The following is a 17,703-nucleotide window of genomic DNA, read 5'->3' on the forward strand; positions in this document are numbered from 1 at the left end:
AATATATTCGTACACGGAGTGTTGAGATAAAATGTGACATTATTCCTAGACGACTGCCTAAGAACCCAAAAATTCAACATATGTAACAATTGAGAGCAGGTAATAATATTGTTCATGACCTTGAAAAAAAAAAAATATATATATATATATATATATATATATATATATATATATATATATATATATATATATATATATATATATAAACCAAGAAAGTACTTGATAAAAATAGCTGCGTAAACGCAAGCGAAACATAAGTGGAACCACCTATTGGTGTGACACCCAAGTCAACTGGCCAAGTTTTTATGTCAGTGTTGGTGGTTTGACCAATCATTCATTTTTTGATTTTCATGGAATTATTTTCCAGCAGCTTGACTGCATTAACCTTTCAAGATTTCATATCATTTCTAGAAACATGTGGATTCGTTTTCCGATGGCATTTCAGGTTAGCTTCCCAAATTTCTGCTACCGCAGTTGTCGGTTGATTGGTCAAACTACCAACACTGACATGAAAACTTGGCCAGTTGACTTGGGTGTCACACCAATAGGTGGTTCCACTTATGTTTCGCTTGCGTTTACGCAACTATTTTTATTAAGTACTTTCTTGATTTTTTCTCATTTTGTCTTCAATCGAGGACCGCCTGCCTGGTACTGACGATGCCCAATAGTTTGAAGCACACTGAAAAAACTCCTATACATATTATCAATGAACCCCATTCATCACTATTTTTTACGTCAATTCAATGAAAAATTCTTTAGTATCAGGAATAGTTAGTCATCATTCGATATACGCGTTCGTATCATCAATAAAATCATTTTCATTGAAAAGCTAGGAACAATTTCCATAATTCAATAAACGTATTCACCCTTCAGATGAAAATATTTTATTAATTTGATTATTGTTACATTGTTTCAAGGAATATTTACTTCATCTCACGAAAATGCAGTTGAGGAATACTGAACATTATTTCAATGTTCATTAGTATTCAAACAATAAATGAGTACACTGAATCCATGTATGGTTTTTTCGATTGAACGAAAGAATTTATGAATCGTTAACCCAGGTTAATAAATCAATTAAATGATACATAAAATAGATAACCATATGTATACTTTGTTTCAACGAAAGGTCTTCGTTATTATCATTAAATACGTACGAAATTACATCAAAGCATGCCAGAAATCATGAACCCTTACGTTTGTTTAATGTACAATATTCGTAGAATGATGAAATAATACATGGTTTCCACGTACGTATTCAGCAATTCAGTCTGAAAACAATGATCATCCCTAGCATCGATGCATAAAGTTCGTTACAGCGCAAATTCCTACGTAGAAATTCCATAATCTCATTGGTTAAAAGGACATTATTGACATCATAAAGATCTCAATAACCAAAACAAGACGCGAAGGTGCTATTGTAATTCGTGATTTCGTAGGTACCTATTGATACAGTGTGCAATTATCAGGAATACCTATTCACATAACTTCCTTCAAGAGAAACGAGATCGGCACACAAGTTGAATAAGTACCTAGGTATTTGAATCTACAGTTTATTAAAGGTACGTATTAGATATGCTCATTTTGTTTTATTCGTTATTACTTATTTTCATTTTCATTTACGTAAGACCATGAAGTGTTTTATCTGCAGTCAAAATATCGGTGCCTTTTCGTTATTAATTAAACATTTCAAACGAAGACACCATTTGGAGACAAATTCCGTAATTAGATGTTGTGAGAATGATTGTAGTCAAGTTTTTCAAAATATTAGTAGTTTCAAAAAACACATGAATAGAAAATTGATGCCTAGAGAACATTTTCCACGTTCCAAATTTCATAAATACAACTAGAGACACAAAGGAGAAAAGTGGGGTGTACCATGAGTTTGTGTCAAACGGTATAGAATTGGAAGGCTAATATTATTCGGTGAAAGAATACATCTCATATCATTTTTAGGCCCTAAAGGAGACGTCGAGGCTTGTTTGACATCTTTGAAGTACGATAATGTAACAACAGATCAATTTTACCACATCTGGAAGGCATGCACGCAGTATCGGTTGAGCGATATCAAGAATGCACAAAATTCAACAGAAATATTTCTGAAATGGAATTTTTACAAGCAACCTTCTGGATATCGTTTGGTAAATGCAAATACTTTGATATTTTTGACTATAAAAACTATAGGACTGACTACCTATACTTTTCAGATTGATATGTACTTCAATGTTGCCTTTCCTCATCAGGAACATAATGCTTTGCTGAGAAACTGGGAACATTATTTCTCAAGGATTGTGACATTTTTACAAGCAAATGTAAAGGATAAGTCTGTGAAAATTTTACTAGAAAAATTACAGGATGACAAAGTCAATGAAAGTGAGTATAATCTACTTACTGCAATACAATATAACAATAAAGAAATAAAGTGTCTCGTACATTACAATCCGATCTAATAATATAACTATGTATTTGGACAAAATTATATTCAATGATGCACCAATCATATATCAGTCTTCCAAATTCCAGAAAAATTGTAGAAAGAATATGAGATTCTGTGAGGAAATAAGGTTGACTGACCCTTCATGGGTCTGTGTCACACGGCATGGTTTATGGATCCATTCATCAAACACCATACTAATTTTATATTTCATTAATTGATTTTAGATGGTCGCTATGCTGTAGTATTTTGGGCTCTCCATGGATATTTCGTCCCTACCAATAAAATAGTCACCAAGGACAGTTCTGGAAAATCCAATGTGACTAAATTCACCATCAAGGATTCCCAAGAATCTTTTTTGTATATTGGAAATTGCCAACAACAAGTAGAAGAGCACATACGGTTTTTGAAATCGAAGAAGAAGTCGATTCAACCATTTATCTTATGTACCGGAGATGACATAAAGTACCCAACAGACATATCTGTTTATTTTGATGATATCAGATACCAATTTTTACATATACTCCAGGCTGTAGATATGTAAATATGATATAAAATCATTTATTTATTTGATCTTGATTTTCCTTTAGAATCAGAAATGCTTTGGAATTTTATAGAACTCTTTTTTTTAACAAAGGGCCGTCATTCTTTTCCAAAAGTTCATATATTATCAGAATATCTGAAGGAAAATCAGGAAACTGATAAGGATTAATTAGGCTTGAGTATTTTGTATGAACATCAATAATTATAAAAATGTTACCAACAATAATGAATTATCAATAAATTCGTACTTCTTTGATTTTTACAGTTTTACTTCGAATATCACCGTACCTCACTTCAGTATAATGGTATATTTATTACGTATTGAGGAGGAAACTGTTTCATTGTCAGCAAGAGAAAGGATGATTGATGAGGGCGAAACGCCGAAGACAACCAAACCCCAAGACCATTATAGAAAAAAATCAACGAAAAATGTTTATTATTTCATTTTCAACTAAAAATATCAAAATTGAGTGGAATACGATCAATCGTCGGTGAAAGCGCTTCAATACTGACAGCAACAATTAAACTGATCAGGGTCGGAAGAGACAGATCTTATGTCACCTTCCAATTTTTTGCAGAAAGCTTATAAAGTGATAATTTCAATCCTTCTAACAAGTCAGAAATGTCTATATTACATAATGATATGAAATAAAGGTTCCAGTGGAACTAATTAAAAAAATAATATGCGAAAGTATATAGATCCACTGAACACAATACTTGATTTAATGAATACTTTCATCAGTACAATATACTAGGTATTACGTTAAAACATAGTTCAAAGTTCAATATCCAGTGAACACGTTAATTACTTTATAAACACATTCATCAGTTTTATGAACAAAGTACACTGATATTACGTACAAAATGTTCATTCATTCAATCAATATATTTATCACTACGACGAATCCAGTCCATGAATTTTTCATCAAATCATAATGAATTAACGAACTCATGTTCGTTAAAATGATGTACTGTTCCATTGATGCAATGAAATAGACTAGGAGATTTGTGAAAAATGTTCAGTGCTTCCATGAACAAGATCAATGAGTCAATGTAATCATGTTCGTTGAGCCAAAGATTCTTGTTTGTTAATACAATAATCGATTATTATTTAATGAACTGAGACATGAAGTAATAAAAAAAGTAACATTATATTAATGAAACCTTTCATCGGATGAAAATCAATGTTCAGCAGTCATGAATACAATGTTTTTTTCATTTTTATTACGTACCTATTTGGTTCAGTGCAGCTGTCTACCGGTGGCTCTTAAATTGAAATCAATATGGGAATGATCAAAAAGTACTTATATATATATATATATATATATATATATATATATATATATATATATATATATATATATATATATATGTGTGTGTGTGTGTATATATATGTCGCGTCGACATATAGGTCCTATGGTAGGTCCTATGGTAATTTTGATATAAAGAAACAGATGCACATTCTAAAATAGTAAATAGATTATTATAAACGACACAATATAATTCTGACATCCTGGGGCAATGAATAGTATAGTGCCATTATACCTAAGAGATTTCTTGAAGTTCGTGTTGCATAATTATGTACTTTAGAACGAAGGAGATTTCAAATATTTGATATATTCAGTTTTAACCTCATGAAAAATAGTTACTTGGTCATGCTAAATTATGTTATTCAACAAATTATTTCCAAAAGTTCACTTCCATTGGATGACGAAATACTCTCCGTGTATACAATTAATTTCAAACACACACCAACTTCAAAGAGATCTGCGAAGGATGCTGGGAATGAAAGAAATAAATAAAAAGTTAATATTATAATTTCAAACTTCACGAAATATAAACACATATGATTCGACGGATGTTGGACAGGAATATAAATTCCATTAATACATCAAATAAATTGATGTAACATATGAAATCTCTCAGACGATACTCTTTTATTCACTCAATAAGAGGAACGTTTGATTACTTTAGATCGATATTTAAAAGATCTTTCACTGATGAGTCATAAATAAACTTGACTGGTGCGTCCACTAAATAAACAAGGCTATCTAATAATCTGACATACCAATAGAAGAGCAAGAAATGGTGTCAACAAAAAATAGCCTAACGGTAAACGAAAATAGAGAACTACCCGGTCAGAGAATTAGAAAATGAACTGCTTTCTAGTTCTTACAATTATGTATCTTAATAGTCACTGGCCAAGCCGAGCTGATGGAAACAGCCTATTTGCTTGCTGAACAATTCACTTTCTGCTTGAACCATTCTGTTCTGGCATCCCAATAGATATGCAAATTAATGTTTATAGCGAAACATTATTTTTCTGGCCACAATGCTTGAAAATTTCATTTCTATAGCAATTAATAGAACAAATTTTGAACCAACTAAGCATCTGTAACATTTCATTTTTCCTCTTTTCATTTTATATTGTTTGCGCGACAATCCGAACACAAAGAAACCCTTCTTTGCCAATTTTGAATTATAAGCAATTATTTGAAATTTCGTTTTTCTATTTTTGCAGATCTGGTATGCTTCTGAGCAGTCTGCAGTAGTAGTCCAAATGAATAAAAATCAGAATGGTGACACCTATTCGAAGTCCATATATTTTACTTTGATTATTTTCATTCATTCAACAGTTAGGCATAAAAATTGACATAAACAAGTACCCTTTTTTTTGTTGTCATAGACGTGTTTTTCATAGTGATTAAAGTATAGTGGGAAGTACTTTTAGTAATATAATAATAATAATAAATCGACTTGTTTCATCAAAAATAAATTAGATGAACAGGCGGATTATCAGCATAACCTGTATTTCAAATCAACCTTACAAAAATATACAATAAAAACTATAATAATAACAAGTATAGAATAGAAGATAAATCAACCAATACAACAATAAACACAATAATAAAAGCTTGATTAAAATGAATAATAATAAGGGTTTTGCAAAAATCGACATACAGAGCACCAATTACCAGGATTTAAGCAGAAGTTTCAAGCGTTTTTTAAATGTCATTATCGTGTGAAGTCTGAAGTCACTGGGCAACTTATTATACAGCTTAGCGGAAATATAGGAGAAACTTCGAGTAAAAAGTGACGAGTTGTGTTTGGGAATGACCAAGACAGATCCATTTCGAGTATAATAGTTGTTAGTCTGGGAAAAACTAACAAGTCTATTATATAAATAATCAGGTTTATTTGTTAATAGTAATCTATGTGTATTTGTGAGGATGTGTAGAGTGCGTAGTTTTTCAAGTCTTAACCATCCGGAGTCATCAAACCTACTACTGATGTGATCAAATTTACGTATACCGAAGGAAAATCTCAAACAAGAGTTTTGAATTCTTTGGGGCGAAGAGAGTCGTATTGAGTAAGTGCAGGTCCATATATGCAATCGCAATAAGATAATTTAGAGAAAATTAAAGTTTCGCAAAGCTTAAGTTTGAGTTGTGTAGAAAGAATGTCTCTATTGGGAAAAATTTGTCTGAGAATGTTATAAGACGATTTACAAAGATGACTGATATGTTTAGAAAATCTCAAATCGGAGTCAATCACAAACCCAAGTTTTTGCATTCAGAAGTGAAAGGCAAGGCAACATCATTTATGTGGATCTTGATGAGGTTGGAAATAAGGCTCCTTTTAGATTTGGGTCCAAATAACATATATGATGATTTTTTAGCATTCAATGTCAAGTTATGTGCGCACGAGACGTTATACAGTGAATTGAGATCTCTATTTATCAGTTCTTGTGCTTCCAGGTTGCCTTCCGGAAAAGATAAGTAAATTTGAGTGTCATCAGCGTAGTGATGGATATTGCAAAATTTAATACATTTGTAGAAATCTGAGATATAGATGTTAAATAACAGAGGTCCAAGAATGGAACCTTGTGGAACTCCAAATTTGGTGTTCAAAACTACAGATTTTAAGTGATCAAGGCTGATACACTGAGTTCGGTGTTCCAGAAAGCTTTCGATAAGATCTACGGCACATTTATCCAAACCAAAGTGTCTAAGTTTATTACATAAAAGACTGCGGTCTAAGGTATCAAAAGCTTTACTAAAGTCCAATAAAACTAGACATGTAACGTAATTTTTATCGGTTGCTTTGAAAATATCATCCGTAATGGAGATATTTTCAAAGCAACCGATAAAAATTACTCGGAATCGGTGGGATCCGTGTATATGTTTGAAGGGACTGATGGAGCAGGTGGTAACATTGCCTGGGTTCTGAACTAAAACCGATTCTATGTGTGAATGGTGGATTTTGAAAGGGTCTTTTCTGTACCTGACTTCGCATAGAGATTTAATTAGAAATTAGAAAGCTCCTTCAGCAATATCATCTACTTAGTGACGTAATTAGTGAAGTAACTCAAAATCAAAAGTGAATAAAATATCAATAATTAAGTGTTTTACGTCATATAGATTTTATAATACTGATAGAATGAAATAAAAGCCATTTTTGAGACTTTCATCAGCCCAGAAATGAATGGCACGAATGAATAAGTTGAAAACAAAAACTAATTAAAATAAAATTTTCGTGAATTTCACTAGTTCGGACTTCCATTGTCTACTATATAAAATGATTTGAAATCTCTGAAACAAGTAAAAAAGAATAATTAAAAAAGAATAGTTGAAAATAACAAATTATATTAAGCAACAATAAACCTGAAATGAAATGATAGTGAAATAACCTACAAGTAAAAATATAATAATTGAATAAATAAAAATTAAACGAATGAAAAAAGAAAATAATTAAAAATAAAAAGTGTAGAGTTTCCTAGTCACTTTAGTTCACGACGTTTCGATTGTTGGTATCTACAATCATCTTCGGGTGATGACTGGACTGATTCCTCCGATAGATGACTATTTTATAGGTCGTTGAAATACTTTCTCTACTTTCCATTTTCCGCTTCACTGATTCCGTGAGAGATGACCGTTTTGGCGGGAGTTGGTCATTTTTCGTTTGATGATGGGTTTCCATATGTTTCGTATATCTACGCTGGTCTGGCTGAATACGTTGTTGGACAACATGTATGCGGCTTCCTTAAATTTTCTCCTGAACCAATGTTCCTCTCTGTGCAAGATCTCAGCTTGGGACCGCTCGATGTTGTGTTGATGGGTCCAAACAAGGTCTGCTATTCCTGATTTGCTGGTTTCTTCTCGCTGTGTGTGCTTCTTGTGCTCGGCAATGCGAACATTCAATGGCCTCTTAGTTTCACCAATATAGGAGTTTCCGCACTCACAGGGTATCCGGTAAATGCAATTCTTGGAATCGCAGTCCGCGTTTGGGGGCCTGGTTTTCGTGAGGCTGCTGCGGATAGTGTTACCGGATCTGAAACAGGTTCTAATGTTGTACTTGGAACCAATTCTTCTTATCCTCTCCGATAATCCTCTGATGTAGGGAAGTGAACGCACTGGTTGTGACGGCTTCTCTTCCTTGCGAGGCTCCTGCTGTCTTTTAGCCAAATTATTTTCTACCATCGCTTTGGAGTATCCATTCCGCTGAAGATCATTTTTGATGAGGTCTAGTTCCTTCTCGAGACCTTCCTTTGTATTACAGAGCCCAAAAGCACGGTCTAATAGAGTCTTGATGATTCCTCTTTTTGTCGATTGATGGTGGTTGGATTCGTGGTTCAGATACTGTCCCGTATGAGTGGGTTTTCGGTATACAGATGTTTCCCACTTAGTGTCGGTCCTCTTCACCAAAACGTCTAAGAATGGCAATTTATTGTGGATTTCCTTCTCCATTGTGAAAGTGATGGAAGGTCTCACGCTGTTGATGTGTTCCAGAAAGGCGTCTAGTTCAGTATTCCCATGGTTCCATATTATGAAGGTGTCGTCAACATATCTCAACCAGACTCGAGGTTTCTTGTGGGCTTCTTCAATGGCCAGAGTTTCAAACCACTCCATATATATGTTGGCTATGACTGGTGAAAGTGTCGATCCCATTGGCAGTCCCTCATCTTGTGTAAAGAATTCGTCCTTCAGTTGGAAATAACAGTTTCGTACACAGCATCCTAGTAATTCCATAATTACTTTTATAGGTAGATTCGTTCTCTCTTTCAGGTTCCCGTCTTCGGATAGCTTTCTCTGTATGATTTGGAGTGCTTCTTCGATCGGAATGTTGGTGTAAAGGCTTTCCACGTCGAAACTAATTAGTTGATCTTCCTGTGTGACTTCAATTGACCCTAGTAGTTCGACAAAATGTCTTGAATTCTTCACAAAAGACGATGTTTTTCCATGTGATGGTTGTATCAAGGGAAGTAAAAATCTAGACAAGTTCTGAGTAGCCGAATCTCTGGAGCTGATGATCGGTCTAAGCGGAACGTCCTTCTTGTAGATTTTGGGTAGACCATACAAGTGAGGGGGCTTACTGTGGTGCGGTGTTAGCCATGATCTTTCCTTGTCCGAAAAATAGACTTGGTGTTTTTTCAAAATCTGGTACAACTTCCTTTCGATTGATGCAGTAGGGTCCCGTACGATCTTTGTGTATCGTCCCTTCTGCAGAACCTCTTCGATCTTCTGTTCATAGAGAACGGTATCCATTACCACAGTAGCGTTTCCTTTATCTGCAGGTAGGATCTTAATGGTGTTGTCTCTACGTAGGCCGTTTAGAGCTCTACGTTCTTCCTTGCTGATGTTAGATGTTGGAACTGGTTCTCGATCCAACTGTTCTCTAATTTTCCATCTGAACTCTTCTGCCTCGGTCTGGTCAATGAGGGAACTGGTGGATTCCACTGCAGTAATTATCTCCAAAGTGGGCACAGATGTTGGCGTAATGGCAAAATTCAGGCCTTTCCTCAACAAGGATTCCTCTATTCCCGTGAGCGGGCGGGAACTCATGTTGATGACGTTGGTGGCTTCATAGTTGTCCTGTTTTCGGTCTGTATTTGGGCATTGTTTCCTCACTAACTTCCCCCACTTTCTGTTGTGGGTATTCTCCATGTCTTGGCGGATCTTCAAGCACGTGCTTTCAATCTTGGCAAAGATTGGTCCATGAACTAGACATCATCAAAAATGATCTTCAGCGGAATGGATACTCCAAAGCGATGGTAGAAAAGACTTTGGCTAAAAGACAGCAGGAGCCTCGCAAGGAAGAGAAGCCGTCACAACCAGTGCTTGCACTTCCCTACATCAGAGGATTATCGGAGAGGATAAGAAGAATTGGTTCCAAGTACAACATTAGAACCTGTTTCAGATCCGGTAACACTATCCGTAGCAGCCTCACGAAAACCAGGCCCCCAAACGCGGACTGCGATTCCAAGAATTGCATTTACCGGATACCCTGTGAGTGCGGAAAATCCTATATTGGTGAAACTAAGAGGCCATTGAATGTTCGCATTGCCGAGCACAAGAAGCACACACAGCGAGGAGAAACCAGCAAATCAGGAATAGCAGACCATGTTTGGACCCATCAACACAACATCGAGTGGTCCCAAGCTGAGATCTTGCACAGAGAGGAACATTGGTTCAGGAGAAAATTTAAGGAAGCCGCATACATGTTGTCCAACAACGTATTCAGCCAGACCAGCGTAGATATACGAAACATTTGGAAACCCATCATCAAACGAAAAATGACCAACTCCCGCCAAAACGGTCATCTCTCACGGAATCAGTGAAGCGGAAAATGGAAAGTAGAGAAAGTGAAAGTATTTCAACGACCTATAAAATAGTCATCTATCGGAGGAATCAGTCCAGTCATCACCCGAAGATGATTGTAGATACCAACAATCGAAACGTCGTGAACTAACGTGACTAGGAATCTCTACACTTTTTATTTTTTATTATTTTCTTTTTTCATTCATTTAATTTTTATTTATTCAATTATTATATTTTTACTTGTAGGTTATTTCACTATCATTTCATTTCAGGTTTATTGTTGCTTAATATAATTGTTATTTTCAACTATTCTTTTTTAATTATTCTTTTTTACTTGTTTCAGGGATTTCAATCATTTTATATAGTAGACAATGGAAGTCCGAACTAGTGAAATTCATCACGAGAATGAAGTGAAATTCAGGTCGAGAATGAACAATTCACTATCGAAATCATTATGAAACCCCGAACACAAGCGTGAAAACTGTTTTCGAAACAGCCAATTCAAAAATGAGGAAGTAATCCCAATTTTTGATACTGAAATTGCATAATTTTTTTTGCAATTTTAGTACTATAAATTGGGATTAGTTGCATAAGTAGGAAGGACTGGATCCTCCGGAAGAAGGAAATATTAAGAGCAGATAGTTGTTGGTTCACAGATGGATAAAAAACACCTTCCTGTTCTGTTGCAGATATTTTTAGTCGCAGACCCAGGACAGAGATATCTACCTGCCTAGGAACTTTAATGACTGTATTTCAAGCGGAAATTTACGCTATTGAATTGAGTGCGGAGAGATTGGATAAATCCAACCTCACTCACAAGTCAATAAAAATATTCTCGGACAGTCAAGCGGCATTGGAAGCTCTTGGTTCCTACCGAGCAACGTCTACATTGGTAGCAAATTGCCAAAAACGACTCCCCTCGATAGAAAGACTCAACAGATTGTGTCTGGGATGGATTTCTGGCGATACTGGCCTGGAAGATAATGAAGCTGCTGACTCCCTTGCAAAGAAGGCAAAGAAGGGTGCTGCAAGCAGCTTCATCAGACCAGAACCTGTCATTGGCATCGCTTTAGGCTTTGCCAAACAAACATTGAATACCTGGATTGCAAGAAGATTTATGGACTTCTGGCAGAATCTTCCATGATAGGCTCACTCCAAGGCGTTTATCCACCATTCGAAGCTTGATACCAAACAGTTGTAATTACGAGTGAATTGAGGATGAAATTCACCAGCTCTTAAATTCTGAAATAACGTATTCGTTTCTGTTCTACAAGTCTAGTAGGTACCAATACACACTCATGTATTCGTAATAGCACTCGAGATTGATTAAAGTTTCATTTGCCAGAGATTGACCCTAGAACCCAATCAACACTTTGTATAGTATAGTAACAAACCTACACATACGCACACGCTATATTAACTCAACGTACTGAGTCACACCTTTATTGATGACATAATTACATACCATAAATAAGGCTTATCCCAATGAAGTCGCTAAAGTCAGTCGTTATATTGAAGCTTCAATATTGACATATGATGTGTGAAGATGTGTGATAAACCGCGTGAATTATCTATTTTAATTCAGATGGTATGAATTGATAGAGTGTGTGGAACAATTTTACAACTGGAAACATTGAAATGACGGGCTCGTTCCGACATTTGTCGGAATGAATAGGTGAATATTTGGCAAGGGCCGATTTAGCTCTGTTTATTTTTCAGATTACGGAAGGTTATATAACCGAAAAACATAAAGAAACATTGAGTTGTGAAGAAAAGAGAAATGAAACTATCTATGTTTTTTACCACTTTTATTTGTGACTAACGTTGTTGCAGTTTCGTCCTATACGGATATTTTCAAACTTACATAAAAATAAATTTTTATTGAAACAACGATAAAAACAAAAACAACCGTGGCGCTCCGGGGCGACTTCATTGATTCCAGTGGCGCATTTGCTTTTTCAGCTGCGGGAAAACCCGGAAAAACCTGCAGCACCACATCATCTGAAGATCTTGATCTACCAATGTCCTCTCTCTTATAAAACAAAATGTAGGCTGTCTCCAGAGGCTCCAATAGATTCAATGCATCGCCAGAACACTTCGTGACACGACTATCGTCAAACTTAAACCAGTCCGTTTCTTTTTTGACCAAGGCGTAATAATGACCAAATTCAACGCCAGAACCACAGTGAACAATGACTGCATGAATATTATAATAGTAGTCTGCTAGATTGAAATATTCATCTATTACGAACCTTCCAAAAAGTTTCCTACTTCCGTCAGAGGTTGAGTCTTGTTTGGAGATCATCAGTGTTAATATTACATTAACTGGTGCCTCAGCTATACTTGTTTCCTCATAACAGTCAGTTAGTTTGGCGCATGTTTGGCAATACAGTCGATCATCACCATTTTCAGATGATTTAACAATTATCTTTGCACGGACTGGTTATTAGTCATAATAGGAAAAGCGAGATGAAGTTCCAGAAATTCACATAGGTTTTCGCTACCTCTTGAACATTCACTACAGAGTTAACAAGTGAGGATTTTTCCAACAAAAGATTTACAAATACAAGAAGAAGAAATGGACTGTACGGAATCATTCAATCCAGAGTGGTCAGGACTATTGATTTTGCTATTGTTTTGCTTACGAAGAGTATTCAACAAGAACCCCAAGAATTCGGAACAATCCTCTTGTTGTCCTAAAGAGTATCTAGTGGACTTCAAAGACTCCAGGAAATCAATTGGAGAAAAAGATGATACATTCTTACGAAACTACAGCTGAATTGATGAATAAGTAGGAAACATTCCCGTTCTCGTTCATCATTTAAACCTCGTTCTTGAAATTCTTCGACATGAACAACACTTGTAAAATGCTCTTCATGTAGCAAGTGTTTCCTGAATCATCCAATCCAATTCTCTTCTCTAGATTTTCAGGACAGCTCTCTACTGATTCGTAAGGAAGAACATGTTTCACAGAACTACGAGGACTGCAACTCAAATTTGGGGGGGCAAGAATGACCTGAGTCTACTGACCGTACTGAAAAAGAAGAAGGTGGATCAATCACTTGTGAATTAACCTTGATAGGAGACTGATGAATATTCACATATCTCGCCTTGTTTCGAAGAGATTTCAGTTCCGTACTGAAATTAGGGCAATGCCTGATCTCATCAAAATCATGTGGATAGTTCCAAGGACCGAAGCAGCATTGCCACGTTGAACAGCAATACTGATTCTTTTCAACAAAAAAGAGGTAGAACGGTGATCTTTCGTTGCTTGGCCTATTCTCCTTCCGAGTTCATGAACGAATAAGAGAGACTCCGGGCCATAAACACAAAAAGTTTCAACCGCTACTTGATAGAACAGATAGTTGTTACCAAGATTTTTAATTTCTCGCCACACAATGCTACAGTTCCAGCAGACTTCGAACTTCCGGCTAGATGGGAAGCCGCGACCGTGTCAACGCAAGTGAAGTTCCATACCACAAGTTTATCGTATTTCCATGATATGAGAGACATACCATCTGGTCGTTTACCACCATCTCGACTGGTACCTAAGGGTTCCAGAATTGCAGAAACATCCGCTGGAACATAACTCGTTTCAATATGTCGTTCACTTGGTGAACGTCCTACACTTCTCCTGCAACTCAAACCATGTGTACCTTTCTCATCAACTATACTACCGCAAACACAAGTATAAAGCACACGAATAGATGAATCCATCCTACTGATATTCTGAAAGTTTCATCGTCTAATAGTGTTCCAAGAGATGCAGCCAAGCACCCGATTCCTTGATCATTGCTGCTTTCAGACGAGTCTTATCGTATACACTTGTAGATTTCAGAAGTTTATCAGTTATAATGTTCAGAAGAGGTCAGTCCCATGCACTTTGTATTTTCTTTTTATCTGTAGGAGGAGCAATATTAGTTGCAGCATGCCAAAGTGATTCACCTTCAGCATAAAAAACGTCTTTGATATCGATAAATATGGAAGGAAGGATGGAAACACTATTGACTGATGACAGAAAAGCTGGTAAAGCTACGGAAGCAGCCGAACGTAGTCCTAGTCTGCCAAGGTTTACATAATATATAATAAACTAACAATGATTCATCACATTCGCCATTATATACCACGCCTGTAGGTACTAATAGAAATAGAGGTACGTGACTTGATTGAGAAGATACTTGAATTTACAGTTCACAATGCGGCTATGCCAATTTTAAAACCGGCGAGTAAAGTAAATCGATTTGATCATTTAACAGGTTGCACCCGCAATGTTGTTCTCCACACAAAATGTCTTTCAAAAAATATATACAGCACTATATTGGTCAAATTGGTTTTTTTAGGATCTAATTGCAGACATTAACTGTGTCAAAGCTATTTTGCGGGTTTTTTGGCGGTGGTCTGCAGTTTTTCATGGCTGACGTTTCGTCTACTACTACAGTAGACATCATCAAAGGCGATGAGCCTTCGGATATAATTGAGAACAGGTAGCCATATTTTATTCATCTCTATTCCGTCTTTGTTTCTTCAGGAAGTTGAACTGCTTGTATACATTTCTGTTGCCTCTTTGACCAGCAGTCACACAACTCATTTTATTGAATTTGTCATAAATGCACATATCTTGTAGTTGGTGAAAGTCATTGATTTTGGTACTTTTTATACTAATAATTTCTATTAACTCACGGTTGGTAAACCATGCACCCGAGTCATCTCATCTTTTCCGACAATCCTTCGATGCAGGGAAGTCCAAGTACTGGTTGCAAGGATCTTGCTGTTTTTTTAGCCAAACTCTGTTTCACCATCACCTTGGAGTAACCATTCCGTTGAAGATCATTTTTGATAATGCCTAGTTCCTTCTTGAGAACTTCCTTCGTATTAAGGAGCCTAAAAACACGGTGTTGATGATTCCCCTTTCAGTAGATTGATGGTGGTTGAATTCGTTGGGTAAGTTTTCGGTTAACAGATGTTTAGTATCGTTCCTCTTCACTAATACGCCTAAGAATGACAATTCAATATGGACTTCTTTCTCCATTGTGAATATGATTGAAGGTCTTACGCTGTTGATGTGCTTGATGGGGGTATCTAGTTCTGTATTCCCATTGTTCCATATCATGAAGGTGTCAACGTATCTCAACCAGACTCTGAGATTATTGTAAGCTTCTTCAATGGCCAGAGTTTCAAACCACTTCATATATGTATATGTTGGCTATAACTGGTGAAAGTGTTGATCCCATTGCCAATTCTAAATCTTGCGTAAATTCGTCCTTCAGTTGGAAATAGCAGTTTCGTACACAGCATCCTAGTAATTCCATGATTACTTCTATAAGTGAGCTTGTTCTATCTTTCAGGTCCCGGACTTCGGATAGCTTTCTCTGTATGATTTGAAGTGCTTCTTTGACAGAAACGTTGGTCTTCCACGTCGAAACAGTTGATCTTGTGACTTCGTGTGCCCCTAGTAGTTCGACAAAATGCCTTCTTCACAAAAGATGAAGTTTTTCCTTGTGATGATTATATTATCAGCAGTGAAAACCTGGACAAATTTTGAGTAGCGGGTCGGGTTCGATATTTCTGTATTATATAGCATATATAAGCGGTAAATTGAGTCTGAATTATGTCTAGACTAAAAGAAAGACATATGTTAGCCTTCGGTGTTTTATTTTCATGGTACCGATTTAGAGAAAGGGACTTTGTCCCTTTTTTACACAAGAGGATGACCTAGTTTTCTGCAACAATGTACCCGGCGTAATAGAAATGTTCAACATAACGTGTGAACCAGAGAAATGAAGACTTTTCATCAATTCATCAAAAAGAAGTTTGAAAGTTGTACTTCTTCACAATGGGAATCAGTATACTTCTGTGCCTGTTGGACACTCAGTCCATTTGAAAGAATGCTACGAAAATCTTGAATTTGTTCTTAATAAGCTCAGCTACTCTGATCATAAGAAGACCATTTGTGGAGACTTGAAAGTAAATTCAATGTTTCTAGGTCAACAAAGTGGTTACACTAAGTTTCCATGTTTCCTATGTGAATGGGATATCCGTGACAGGAAACAACAACTATGTCAGGCAGGTCTGGCCAATAAGAAAGGGTCTTATTTCTGTAGTTAAAAATGTTGAAAACCAAAGTTTAGTGGATTCTAAACAAATCTTATTTCCACCACTCCATATCAAATTGGGGCTGATAAACTGTTTGCGAAAGCATTAAACAAAGAAGGAGATTGTATCAAGTATCTTTCTGAAAAGTTTCCTGGTCTATCTGATGCTGAACTAAAAGAAGGAGTCTTCGTTGGGCCTGACATAAGAAAACTATTGAAAGATGAAAACTTTGTCACTAAAATGGAAATAAAAGAAAAAAATGCCTGGGATACATATAAACTTGTTATGACAGGCTTTCTTTGAAACAAAAAGACCCAAACTACAAAACTTTGGTTGCTGAATTGATACAAAATGTTAGGCTGCAACATATTTGTTGAAATCTACGGGCTGTAAGTGAGGAACAAGGAGAACGGTTCCATCAAGACATAAAAGAAATGGAACGCAGATACCAAGGTCGGTGGAATGTTAACATGTTGGCAGACTACTGTTGGATGTTGAAAAAGGAAAATCAACAAGAACACAGCTGAAAAAGTGCTAAATGAAGCTTTGATGGAAAAAGAAAACGTTTTTACAAAGACTTATAATCACTTTGCACATACATACACACTTGTGTATCACTATTATGCTTTGTTTAGCAATGTAGCATTGATTTTCTGCTTTTACTTCATGTTGAAATTATAAAAATAAATCCACAATCCCTCGTTTTTTTTGTTCTATTTCAATTATTTCATCCTTATTTTGTAGGCAAACCTTATGCGATAGATAAAAACAAATGTCATTTTTGAAATCAGCGCAAAAAACTACATAAAGATCAGTTAAGAAAATCAAAACAATTCTTTTAAAAGTTTTTTATGCAGACATGTGAAATCGAATCCACATGTTCCTAGAAATGATATAAAATCGAGAAAGATCAATCCAGTCAAGCTGCTGAAAAATGATTTCATGAAAATCAAAATATAAATAGATAAGTACTATTCTGATCAGTCCCATATTGATTTCAATTTGAGAGCCACCTGTGGGCATCGCTAGTACCAG

General features: G+C 35.9%; 1 long non-coding RNA gene across 2 annotated transcripts; it reads left to right on the top strand.

Annotated features, from left to right (window-relative positions):
* The first annotated feature begins 682 nt into the window (after positions 1 to 682).
* On the top strand, positions 683 to 3,389 carry LOC141481651 (uncharacterized). 2 transcript variants are annotated; one of them, XR_012465081.1, is made up of 4 exons: positions 683 to 1,562; positions 1,957 to 2,141; positions 2,208 to 2,373; positions 2,662 to 3,389. It is a non-coding gene; the product is annotated as an uncharacterized lncRNA (long non-coding RNA). The 2 variants fall into 2 exon arrangements; XR_012465080.1 differs by having other exon boundaries at positions 683 to 2,141; positions 2,662 to 3,388.
* The last annotated feature ends 14,314 nt before the right edge of the window (positions 3,390 to 17,703 follow it).

The sequence above is a fragment of the Leptinotarsa decemlineata genome, unplaced genomic scaffold (assembly GCF_025532065.1).
Source record: "Leptinotarsa decemlineata unplaced genomic scaffold, Ldec_3_MD MMD2_tig00000251_RagTag_RagTag, whole genome shotgun sequence".
In the NCBI taxonomy this organism is placed as follows: Eukaryota; Metazoa; Arthropoda; class Insecta; order Coleoptera; family Chrysomelidae; genus Leptinotarsa; species Leptinotarsa decemlineata.